The sequence below is a fragment of the Kogia breviceps genome, chromosome 15 (genome assembly GCF_026419965.1).
Source record: "Kogia breviceps isolate mKogBre1 chromosome 15, mKogBre1 haplotype 1, whole genome shotgun sequence".
In the NCBI taxonomy this organism is placed as follows: domain Eukaryota; kingdom Metazoa; phylum Chordata; class Mammalia; order Artiodactyla; family Physeteridae; genus Kogia; species Kogia breviceps.
The window spans coordinates 24,576,092-24,589,311 of NC_081324.1; the positions used below are offsets into that span (position 1 = coordinate 24,576,092).

General features: G+C 49.6%; 1 protein-coding gene across 21 annotated transcripts in view; it reads right to left on the bottom strand.

The window, feature by feature from the left end:
* The window catches only part of CTIF (cap binding complex dependent translation initiation factor), a 308,749-nt gene that overhangs the window by 271,232 nt on the left and 24,297 nt on the right, over positions 1-13,220 (bottom strand). Inside the window, exon 1 of one of the 21 annotated variants that reach the window (XM_067014305.1) lies at positions 1,172-1,500. The exons of the other annotated variants lie outside the window; for them this stretch is intronic. The gene's annotated coding sequence lies outside the window, so the exon portion shown is untranslated. Of the gene's footprint in view, positions 1-1,171; positions 1,501-13,220 lie in introns of those variants that run through there. 21 annotated transcript variants of the gene reach the window in all.

The window sequence follows — 13,220 nt, forward strand, 5'->3', positions numbered from 1 at the left end:
CCGAGTCTAGGCTCTGTCCTGTACTAGTTGTGCCACTTCAGGAAAATCACTTAATTCTCCATGCTTCGATCTCCTTACCTGTAAGATGGGGCCAACCCATGGGGTTACTGCCTGCAAGGACTAAATCAACTAGCCTTGGTAAAATGCTTAGCACTCAGTAACGGCTCAAATGGTGACATTATCTCCACTACTCCCAATACTCCAAGTGATCACATTATGACCTCCAAGAGTACTGGTCCTCTTAACCCTGGCCATCGTTACCACAGCTACCGTTCGATAACCTGCTGGCTGGGAGGCCACAAGGTAAACAGACTGTCCCTGTGCCAGGAAGCACACAGCACACGGCAGGCAGGTACACCTGACCCAGCATGCCTCAGAAGCCCATCCAAGGCACAGAGGGGACCCTGACGCAGGAGGCACAGCAGGGAGGCCTTGAGGACCACACAAAATCAACACCACTCCCAGGCGCCTCCTTCACCAAAGCCATGAGCCCTGAGGGGTCTTCCGCCAAAGGTCTTTCAATCTCGCCCCTTCCTCTTTGTTCCTACCGATGTCTTTACGTCATCCACGCTGCCATCAGCTCTCTGCCCCAGCTGCCTGTGCCACCAAGGCCAGCACCTGATGGCCTTGGTGGCACAGGCAGCTGGGGCAGAGAGCTGCCCTGGGTCCCAGGACTCAGCCCCAAACAGCCCCATAAGCTGTCAGTGGGTCTTTGTACAGTCTTATCATGGCTCCCAGTTGGGCAGAGGGTACAGGCTCTACCTCCCACTCAGAGCCCCGCCCCTGCACGCCCTGGCCCCGCCTCCTGCTTCTGGGAAGCTTCATTCTGGGGCCTTTCTCCTCCTGGCCTCTCAGATGCCAAGTCACACCAGACATCTCTGGGAGAAGTACAGTGATACCCTTTCCCTCCAAAATGGGTCCCCCTCCTCCTATCTCTAAATCCCACCCCCATCCCGCAGGGCCACTGCCCCCACCTCAGACACAAGGCCTCCCCTGCCTTGCTCCACCCTGACCTGCCACTTCCCTAAAAGTCTCCAGCACTTATTTCCCAAGCACACCCTCTGCCATGTAATCATACCTCTCTTTCTGTGTGGAGCCTTACCTCCTTCCCGTCTGCCATTTTTTCTCCCAGCGACAGGTAATAACACCTTGTTGGGTACCAGGTACTTACCTAAAGCTCAATAAACACTTGCAGGAGGGACACACCCTCTAGCTTTCCAGCCTGACATGAGCAATAAAGAGAAAGAAATGAGATAAAGGGCCGCTGGCTGCCTGACCCCAGGAAGCAAACTGGATGAGAGCCCCATCCTCCGAGACACTTGCTTCAATCCATTTTTGCCAACAGAGAAAGCATTCCCTCCCCTCGCCTGCCGGCTGCTCTTTATTCCTGGTCTGCTTGCCTCAGAGGAAATGCCAGTGGTGACAGAAATGCCAGAAAGAAAGTCTGCAGGAACCCAGCAAGGAGAGGGGAGCCTCCAGATCCAACCCAGGGGCAGGCAGCTGAAAAGAACAGAAATGGGAAGAAAAGCTCTTGGAACGTGGAGATGAGGGGGGCAGGGCTACTAAACTAAAGCCCCCAAACCTAAGGGGGTGGCAAGAATTAGTTTTGCAAATACAAGGAGCAAAGTGTGATTTCAGATGCAGGGCTAGTAAGTTATGCAATTGTACTGGATCTCAGGATTTTTCCAAAAGATCGAAATTTTTTTTACAAAAAAATCAGCTGCAGTATTTGTGAAAACGGAGTATTACTGTCTCACCTTCTCTCACTGTGAAATGGGAAGCTTATGAAAATAAACGAGGAGCTGGTGCTGGCACGATGCTGAGGAAGGAATGTGTAATAGCATGGCAAAGTCGTGGCATTGATATGAATTGTGCAGAATAGAAATCTATAGAGAAAGAAAGTTGATTAGAGGTTGCCTGGAGCTGAGGGAGTTGGGGAGAAATGGGAGTGATTACACACGGGTACAGGAGGGGACGAAAATGTTCTGGGTGATGAGGTTCTAGAAAATGATGTCTCTAGAAAATGTTCTAGATAGTAAGTGATGGTTGCACAACATTGTGAATATATTCAAAGCCACCTACTTTTTTTTTTTGGTTGCATCACACAGGATCTTAGTTCCCTGACCAGGGATCGAACCCACGCCCCCCACAGTGGAAGCGTGGAGTCCTAACCACTGGACCGCCAGGAAGTGCCCAGAGTCACCTACTTTAAAAGGGTGGATTTGGGGAATTCCCTCTCCGTCACCGCTCTCTGGTCCCCAGGCAAGGGACACGTCAGGTCCCATTTTACCCACACTCCGCGCCTCCAGTGGACAAGGAAGTGTTTTCCTAGAGCCGCGATTTCTTGTTGTGGTTTTCTCCTCATAGCTCTAACCTCAAGTGTCTGAGAGGCCGTCTGAGTCCCCAGGCCGGTCTGTCACCATGACACGGGGGCTCTGGCAGATGCCTCTCCTCCTGGATCACTGTGGGGAACAGAGGCCGTGACTCTGACAGCCCATCTAGGTCTTACAGAGGTCCTCTGATCACACCCACTTTCCGGTGCGTTGCCCAAGCAGGAACAGTGATTCCACTTCGCTAACTCCCCTCAAATCGCTCTCCTGGGGGCTCCGTGAGCACATCTGCTGTGGCGGGCGACATGAACTGCTCTCATCACACAGGCCACCCCAGTGGCTCTCAAGGTGTTAAGAATAATTAGCAATTTCAACATTTTAGAATATCATCCCCTGGATAGAGAAAGCCAGAAACCAAAACCACACAAAAGACAAGGCTTGAAATTCCCAAGCACCAAGCTTATGCAGTAGAATAGGGAATTAGAGTCTAGATAGAAGAATTTTAAAAGGCGCATCTGAGCAGACCAAATCCTACCTATGTCCTTTTTCCTTTGTTTCCTTTGTGTCACATCCTGGACTTGGGCCTCCATGGGACTGGGTTTTATTTGGTCTTACTGGAGACAGTGTCAGCGATTAAACAGTTATGCCTCCGCTGGCACCGTAAATCTGGAAACGAGAAGAGTCTCCGTCCAGAGGTGGCTTTTCGCCTACTCATTCTGGCGTTTGTGTTGGCAGAGGTGCCGAGCTGAACAGAAAGAGGACTCGGAAAATGAGAGGCTCGGCGGGAGGGTGCCAGCGAGATGTGGGGATGCAGGCAAAGGTCCGAAGATGAAAGGCAAGGCCCATCTCAGGAAAGGCCATAAGGTACCAGTAGGCCCGGCACCACCTCAGTTACTGTAAGATGCTTATGCTTTTTTGGTTTCCCAGTAGAAATGGTCAGGCCGCAGGAGAAGGGGAAAACGCCACACTGTATTAAGTGCTTCTCTCCTGGGCTGGCAGCTGACCCGGAAAAGCCCCAAAGGTCACTTGTCTGCCCTTCCAAAGGTCAGCACTGCCCTGGGCAGCCTCGACGCGAGTGACCGCACACTCACAGCTCTCAGAAGGCAGGCCCAGCCCTCAGCACCCGCTCGCGCCAGGGCAGGCGGGCAACACCCGGGTGTCCTGCGTGCTGGCACTGCTGTCCAAGGTCAAGGAGGGACAATCCACAAACTGGAATTATCCTTCAGTGAGTTCTGTCTGAGGCTAAGTTCCAGCACATACATTTCTCTAGCTCAGGCCCACCTGGCACATGCCCTGGGCCCTCCACAAATGTTTATCGTTGGCTCCCTGTGGTGAAAAATCAAGACTGGCATTGGAAAAGCACTCTCATTTGCTAAGGCCTTAATCCAGACAAAAGCCCTTACTTCCACAGTTTACCTTGGAGAGAGGAGACTCCATAAGCAGTTGCTTTAACTACTTCGGATTAACCAGGGCTTGGGTCTAGGGCCACAACCCAGCACAAACGTGTGCTCAGAGCAGTTTCTAGAAATGCATGCCGGGCAGGGACCATCTGTGATAGTCATGGCCTGGGGGGCGGTGGGCAGGGAACATCCCAGGGGGGGTAGAGCCAGACCAAGAGGCTGGGCCTCTATCAACCATCCCTGCCCTGTCATGGGTGAGGAGGGCTCCTCAGCAGGGCACTTGGGTAAATTAAATGTGAAGTTGACTGCTTCTTGGGCTCAGAGGATCTCACACCAGCACTCACAGCTCTACTCACAGTGCAGTGCTGTAATCCCACTGTATCATCAACCCCTCAGAGGCAAAAGAAAAGTGAAAATTAATCTAATTAGAGTCAACAGTGTTCACAGTAAGGAAAATTCTGGTATTTTGCCAAGAGTCTCTCTTTCCAGCCAGCTTTGTGGGCAAAGGGCACGGGGTTCTGGCTGTCAGTCAGCTGTATCACCATGGCTCAACTGTCCAAGGGGCAAAAGTGTCACTGCCTTACAGAACTGCTATGTGGGTTCATGAGAAAAGATATAAAAGCCATGAAGCCCCTGATGGATATTAAACACTCAGCAAGTTTCCGTCTTGTCCCTCATGGACTCAAGTCTTACCCACCTACCCGCCTGGTGGCCTGCTAGGACATCTCAGGAGGAGGACCCAGGACCTGTCTCCTGCACCCCCAGATCCTGCCCCCAGCAGCACAGGCAGGACTCGGGTCTGGGGGGTGGGAGCTCCAGGGAGGGAGGTTCCAAAAACCCTGCCACACCTAGCTGCCAACACCTTTCACGGCTTTTATCGTCTTATCTCATTTGGACCTGGGCCTGGCAGCAGTATTTCTATTATCCCCATCTTAGAGATCCAGAGAAGGAGTAGGTCTTGGGCTAAGTCACAAAGGAAGTTATCCCAAGAGTGGTGTCTCACAGTCCAGTGCTCTAATAAAACGACTAATATTTGAGTATCCAGACATTCTACTACATTCCCTATAGGGATGGAAGTGTCCACACTTCGCAGTGTGCAACTGGAGGTTCAGCAATGCAGCAGAAGTGACATGATGCTCTTTCCAGGCCTAAGACTGAAAAAGACCTGGAGGCTTTCACACTTGTGTTCTGAGTGAGGGCAGCCACCTTGAAATAAGGCCACGTCCACTGAGACAACCATGTTGGAGGGAAACCCAAGCTAAGCCCAGGAGGAGTCTCTCTCCCTCTCTCTCTAATGGTTCTGCTTCTCTGAAGAATCTGCCTAATCCAGGTTTCTCAAGACCATGAGCCAAATATGATTTGCCTTTGACCCCTTAGTCTGCATAGCGTCCTGCTCAGACTATCCAAAGGAAAAGAATGGGGACTTCCCTGGTGGCGCAGTGGTTAGGAATCCGCCTGCCAGTGCCGGGGACACGGGTTCGAGCCCTGGTCCGGAAGGATCCCACATGCCGCGAAGCAGCTAAACCCGTGCGCCGCAGCTGCTGAGCCTGCGCTCTAGAGCCCGCGAGTCACAACTACTGAGCCCACATGCCACAGCTACTGAAGCCCGCACGCCTAGAGCCTGTGCTCCACAACAAGAGAAGGCACCACATTGAGAAGCCCACGCACCGCCACAAAGTGTAGCCCCCGCTCACCGCAGCTAGGGAAAGCCCGCGCACAGCAACGAAAACCCAACAGAGCCAAAAATAAATAAATTAAAAAAAAAAAAAAAAAGGAAAACCACCAGAAATGGGGGATGGGTGAATAAACTAGTATATAGCCATATGATAGAATATTATACACTTAGAAAAAAACAAGGAGGATCACTGTGCACTGATAGAGAAAACTTCTACAGAATGTTCTGTAAGGTGAAAGGGAACAGGTACAGAATCGCATTTTCAGTATGGTCCCTTTGATGTAAGAAAGGGGAAAAATCAGAATGTATTCCTTATAGTGCATGAAAAAATACTGAAAGGAGAAACAAAATATTATTGAAAGTGGTACATATTGTAGTTGTGTTTTTTAAAAAACAGTTCTTTTACTGATATATATTGATTTATTATTTATGAGTGAAATAATATAGTGTCTGGGATTTGCTTCAAATAATCCAGGGATAGGAGAATGGACACTGGAAAAGAATCAAGCTTGGTGGCGAGATGATAACTGAGGAAGCTGGGTGGTGGGTACACAGTAATTCATTAAACCATTCTGTCTACCTTTACATCTTTTGGAATTTTTAATAATAAAAAGTTTTTTCAAAAATTGTTACCTCCAGGGTGGGAGTAGGGCAAGAAGGAAGGGACAAATGGATAGGGACAAAGTGAAAACAATATTTCCATACTTCACAGATCGTATCACCTTTTTATTGTCTTTTAATTCTTGAGGTGAAATTCACACAACATGAAATTAACCGTTTTACGTATTTTAAATTGTACAATTCAGTGGCACTTAGTACAGTCACATTGCTGTGTAACCACCACCTCTAACTAGTTCTAAAACGTTTTCATCACACCAAAAGAAAACCCAGTACACATTAAGCAATTCCTCCCTATTCCTGCAACCTCCCCAACCCTGGTAACCACCAACCTTCATTCTGTCTCTATGAATTTACCTATTCTGGATATTTCATATAAATGGAATCATACAATAGGTTACTTTTGTGTCTGGCTTCTTTCACTTAGCATAATGTTTTCAAGGTTCATCCAAACTGTAGCATGCATCACTGCTTCATTCCTTTTTACAGCTGAATAATATTCTACTGTATGGATACACCACATTTTGTTTATCCATTGATTGGTTGGTGGACATTTGGGTTGTTGCCAAAGCGTATCTTTTCATTTTGTCTTTATTTTTTAACTGTGTAAGTGTATTACTTCTTCAAATTTTTAAAATTAAATTTCTATTAGATAATCAATGTGGACCATAGAGAAGTCAGGATGAGAACACAGGGTAGATTCATTAAAAAGTTAGGAAGCTTGGCAAGCACATAGTAAGAAGGCATTCAAAACTATAAAAGGAAAAATGGATAAAAAGTTATAATTACTTGTATTGGGGGTTTTGTGGTTTTACCACATAATTTATAATTCTTTCGAGCATGAAAGAACTCCTTGAGAACCTATTTAGGGTAAAGCGCTGGGAGAGTGGGCGATGAGTTGGGGCTGGGTTGGGAGATGGGGCCGGACTGTGAGGGTCTCCACCCCAGGCTGGAACCAAGCCAAGGTGTGATGACATCTATTCACTGTCGCCCGATGACCAAGTTGCTCATCTCACCAGCTAAGGGGAGGGCTTCTACTTCCTGCATCCACCCAGAGCACTCAAAACCCACGAAGCATTGGGCAGTTAGGGAAGTGGAAGCTTCCTGAAGGACCAAGGACAGCCCACCTTGGGGGCCCTGGGGAGAGTTAGGGGCACTTTCCAGGGACGTGGCTCGTGGGGCAGGGCAGCCAGTGGCATTCTGTTTCCTGTTTTGTGCACTGGGCCCCTGACGAAGGATTATTTTAAAGAGCTCCATCTGTTGCTTTAAAACAAAAGGTCTGTAAATACTATTTCGGGAGAAAGAGTTCTGGGTTTGGAGTCAGAAGACCCAGTTTTAGTTACAGCTCTGACCCTGAGTGGGTTACTTGTCCATTTTCCCGATAGAAATAATAATTCTTGCCCCTCCCTGTATCTTGGAATATTAGGTGGTCCAGAGATAATTAAGGCTTTGAGCTCTTCAGAAGAAAGATGTCTGGAAACACAAGGGGATATTATGAGTCCTGCGGCTTGGGTGGGTGGGGTGCAGTCTATGAGAGAAGTCAGTACATATAACTGAGCTCAGAAAAGTCATTTAATCTTCTAGACTTTACCTGGGGGTGTGGGAAGAGTCTGAGGAGCTAAACAAACTGCAAATCAGGGACTTCCCTGGTGGCGCAGTGGTTAAGAATCCGCCTGCCAATGCAGGGGACACGGGTTCGAGCCCTGGTCCGGGAAGATCCCACATGCACGCGGAGCAACTAAGACCACGCGCCACAACTACTGAGCCTGCGCTCTAGAGCCCGCGAGCCACAACTGCTGAGCTCGTGCAACCCAACTACTGAACCCACGCACCCCAACTACTGAGCCCACGCGCCACAACTACTGAAGTCCATGAGCCTAGAACCCATGCTCTGCAATAAGAGAAGGCACCACAATGAGAAGCTCGCACACCGCAACAAAGAGTCGCCCCCGCTCGCTGCAACTAGAGAGAGCCTGCGCGCAGCAACAAAGACACAATGCAGCCACAAATAAAAATAAATAAAATTAATTTATATATTTTAAAAAACCCTGCAAATCACCACCACAAACCTCCATCTATATAGTTATGTATAGTCTATTGACTCATTTGATCCTTGTCACAAATCTCTTGGAGTACGATTATTCCCTTTCTGAAGATGGAGAAACTGAGGCTCAAAGAAGTAAACGGCTTGTCTAAGTATGAAGTGGGGCCAGGCCCCCAGCCCATGCACAGTCCTGCTATTCTCTGAGTCCTCTGGGCTTATTGATGACTAATCAGAAGTGGAGTTTCCCCTGCGTCTTGTCACATTCATCTGCCCGGTCAGCAGCATCTCCTATGTGCCACAGGGCTGAGTGCCACAGATAGAAATGGGACACAGAGCCACACCCTCAGGGAGCTGCTCGTCCTCCTTGGATCCCTGCCACAACATGCAATGGCAGAGACTGCTAGTTGCTTAATCAATATATATTCTCCCATTCCTCCTTACTAACAGAACCCTGGGTAAGTGCTCAGCTGAAAAACATTTCCCAGCCTCCCTTGCAGATAGGGGTAATCAATAAAAACTGATTCCAGTTCCTCCTCCTTCTTTCCAAAAATGACCCTGTGTGATGGCTGGTGCTCCAGCAACACTGTTGGACCTTGAGTGACCTTGAATAAAAGGGCCACATGCAGAGGATGGTGGTACAAAAAGATGGAAATAGGGCTTTCCCTGGTGGCGCAGTGGTTGGGAGTCCGCCTGCCGATGCAGGGGACACGGGTTCGTGCCCCGGTCCGTGAGCGGCTGGGCCCGTGAGCCATGGCCGCTGGGCCTACGTGTCCGGAGCCTGTGCTCCGCAACGGGAGAGGCCCCAACAGTGAGAGGCCCGCGTACCACAAAACAAACAAACAAACAAAAAAACCCACTAAATCTCAAAAAGATGGAAGTAGCCTAAGACCCGTGGAACCAGCATACCAACTTTGGCCAGCCTACCTCCAGGCTGCTTTTATGCAAGAGAGAAATAATCTCTATCTTATTTAAGCCCTGGTTATTTCTGATGTCTCTGACTAGCCAATACTCATGGATTGGTTCCTTTGAGTTTATATACCCTAAACAACAAAGGCTGCCAGGCTCTGAAGAGTTCTGCATTGGCACGAAGGGACACAGAGGCATCACAGCCCAGAAAAGAGCCAGGGAACTCGGTGTGAAGGGGAAAGAGGCCATCCAAACCTCACAGCAGAATCAAAGGACAAATCCTCCAACCTGGAGGCCAATGAGGGGACTGAATGAGCCCTCAGAGCACCAGGTATAGGGGGGAGGCGGGGGGCTAAGGGTGGGCTGTGTCTGGACTGCCCAGCGCTGTGGTCCCTCGAGCCGAAGGCATCTGACACAGGATCTCTTGCCCCAAACTGCAAGAAAAAAGCGCTGGCAAGGTCTGGCTTACTCTCCTCCACCTGTGTGTCCTTCACACTCTGGCCTCTGCTCAACACTCCAGCCCCATTCCTCACCTCCCTCCACTCTTTTCCAAGCTTGTGTCCTCAGATGACCCTGAATGACGCCCACACATGCACATTCTCACTGCCAGGCCTTTGCATAGAATGTCCCTCCTGCCTTAAACACTCCTGTCCCCACCTGCTGGCCAAACTAATTCCCCTCCCTGCGTCCTTTCATTTAGTTCTCAACTTATTCACCACTCTCATAAGGCAACTTCCCTGACTCCCCAGGCTGGGCCAGGCTCCTCTCCGGGGACTCACACGGTGCCCTGGGCGTCTCCCTCCACCCTGTGTGTGAACATCTGCCTCTTCCACTCGTCTGTGCAAGCCTTCAGGGCAGGGACGAAGCACTCAACTTCGAAAATTGCTTTTGAAGGCTCTCTGGCCAGGGGAGACTACCGCATGGCCCTCTGTACACAGCACAGTCCCGGCATGCAGTAGGTTCTTAATAAATATTTATGATGGAAGGACAGAATCTGATACCCAACAAGCAACTGACTTTATTAAACTCCAGTTTCCTCTGCCCTGGGTGACAAGCGTTCTTCTTTCTCCCAGGAATGGTCAGCTTTTATGCTCTAAGAATCATGACATGCTTCCCTGCAAATGGATCCTGGTTACACATGCTCTCCCCTCTAAGGGGTGGGGAAGGGCCTCGTTCTGACCTTGGCTTCCTCTCCCAGTTCTGGGCAATGTGCTCCATTTACACGGAGGACTAGGAATCAGTCAACTTGGCCACGTCTGCAGCTGTGGTTAAGAGTGAATGTTTGCAGGTTGAAATTGCTAACATCAGGTTTGGACAGCACTCAGTATGGCCTATGTCTCCTTGCCCTCTAAACTAACCGGGGTCCACTATCACTGCCCTCAAGTGACAGAGGTCAAGAAGGACGAGGTTGCGTTGCTGCCAGCACAGTCTCAACGCTGGCTTGTAGGACAGCAGGACAGACACCCCGGCCCCAGGCAGGAGCGGGGTGGTCAGTGCTGCCCTCCCCCAAGCCTGGTCAGATCTCTGCACATGCTTACTTAGAGCGGAAGGCACAGGAGACTCACCAGTGCCTCAGCTGCTCTAATTGTCAACTGTCCTAAACTGAACTGGTCTTTGGGAGAGGAAGGTTCAGCAGACTTTTAATTACAGGTTGTCTCTCCTGCCTTTAATGGCTAGGCTCTGAAAATGTACTACTTTAATCACATGGTGTTAAATCACTTTTTAAGTATACCGGTGAGGTATTCAAAGGAAACCTGGGCTTCCCTGGTGGCGCTGTGGTTAAGAAACCGCCTGCCAATGCAGGGGACATGGGTTCGAGCCCTGGTCCGGGAAGATCCCACATGCTGTGGAACAGCTAAGCCCATGCACCACAACTACTGAGCCTGCACTCTAGAGCCCATGAGCCACAACTACTGAAACCCGTGCGCCTAGAGCCTGTGCTCCGCAACAAAAGAAGCCACCGCAATGAGAAGCCCACGCACCGCAACGAAGAGTAGCCCCTGCTCACTACAACTAGCGAAAGCCCACATGCAGCAATGAAGACCCAATGCAGCCCTCCCCCCCAAAAAAAACAACAACTCCTGGTGGAGCTTGAAAAAAAAAAAAAAAAGAAGTAAACCTGTTATGAAATCTTTTATAAAGGCAGTTAATTGAACTTTTTTGAAATTCAGGGGGACAGGTTGTTTATGAAGTTTACTTAAGTGAATCTAATTCAAGTTTGCCAGGAGGACTAAATCGTTCACTCATCTACGTTTGCCCTGTCACAATTCTCAGCGGTGCCCACATCCCCCAAATCAGGTCTCTAACAGCTCCCAGGGATTTTCAATTCTCAGTCTCCTTTCCCTCCAGCAGTGTGCTTTCGGCTCCAAGCTGTGCACACTCTGGAAATTCTGAAAAAAAAACATGTTCTGGGCTTCCCTGGTGGCGCAGTGGTTGAGAATCCGCCTGCCAATGCAGGGGACAAGGGTTTGTGCCCCGGTCTGGGAAGATCCCACATGCTGCGGAGTGGCTGGGCCCGTGAGCCTTGGCCACTAAGCCTGTGCATCCAGAGCCTGCGCTCCTTAAAGGGAGAGGCCACAACAGTGAGAGGCCCGTGTACCACAAAAAAAAAAAAAAAAAAAAAGTTTCTAAAAAAAAAAAACATGTTCTGGGCTGACTTGTGCCCCCCCCCCCCCAAATTCATTTGCTGAAGTCCGAACACCCAGTACCTCAGAATGTGGCTGTATTTGGAGATGGTGCCTTTAAAGAGGTGATTAGGTAAAATGCGGTCATTAGGGTGGACCCGCATCCAATACAACTGGTGTCCTTATAAGAAGAGATTAGGACACAGACACACAGAGCGAACACCATGTGAGGACACAGCGAGAAGTGGCCATCTCCACGCCAAGGAGAGAGGCCTCAGGAGAAACCAACCTCTGATCTTGGACTTCTAGCCTGCAGAGTCATGAGAAAATCAATCTCTGGTGTTTAAGCCCCCGTCTGTGGCACTTTGCTATGGCAGCCGGAGCAGACTCACACAGAAGGAGAGTCCCTGTTCCACTGCTGATGAGCTGTGGGACCCTGGGCAGGGCTGCAGCTCTGGCTCAGGGGCCCCTCAGTTCCCCGACCTCAGTGGGAGCAGGAGTGGGGATTAAATGCAGATGCTGTGAGCTCACTCCCCCCTCCCTGGTTCCCTGATGCGTGGACAACGTCCTTCACCCACAAGAGAACGAGATTTCTCTCTCGCTTCATGCTGTCTCCTAGGTCAGGAAGCCAAAGGGAGAAGGAGAACGTGACACTAATAGCCTGGATTTTTTTTTCTTGATTTAACACTTTATTCTTTTGTTTGTTTGTTTAAAGCATTGTCATACCTATTCATAAAATTAAGACTCACAACAAATCTGTGAAGTAGCCAGAATTAGAAATCTTACTTTCATTTTACAGATGAGGTAAACTGAGGTGTCTCTAGAGAGTGATTTATCCATGGCCCTCATGACTCGCTGGGGAAGGACCCCCATTCTCTGGACTCACATTTGTCTGCTCCCAGCTCCCTCCCACCATCAGACACCCTAAACACTTGCCATTACCAGTCTACTCCTCTGCTGTAAAACCCTCAATGGAGTCCAGGTGCAGGCCACATGAAGCCCCCACTGGCCTGCACTGCCCCCCAACTTCTAACCTCTTACCCCACCCCCCATTGCCAAGTCCATTGTGACAGACCAGCCGTGCTGCCCGAAGGACACAAGCCATGCTCACGTGTTACCACATCTCTGAGAACACCTTCCCCACCTCTTTCTGACTAGCTAGGAGCCACCTCATCCGGAAGCCTTCCCAGATTACTCTCAATGAGTTCTCTCCACGGTGCTCTCAGGCCCAGCCATATGAAGTGACTCTGAACAGACCTGCCCTTGTTTTGTTTGTAAATTGCTTAACCATGTTAGTCTCCAGGGAAAGGAACATATCTTCCCACATGCCCCATGTACCTGGGTACAAAGAAAACACCCAGTAACACTCGGTCTATCAGAAGACCAGTCATGGATAACTTACCTCCACAATATAAACATGTTCAGAAATAGTTATTTACACGCTCAACTTCATAAACAGAATCCCATTCTTCCCTGACTTCTGCCACATCGGAAGAGTGCTGGATGTCTCCTCTGCCCAACTGGTCTTTAGGGACACGGTTTCTCCCTCCCTGTCCTTGGACATCCTAACTACCCCACTGTCCCGGCCTCTCTGGCACAAAGCCAGTGATCCTTAAACCAATG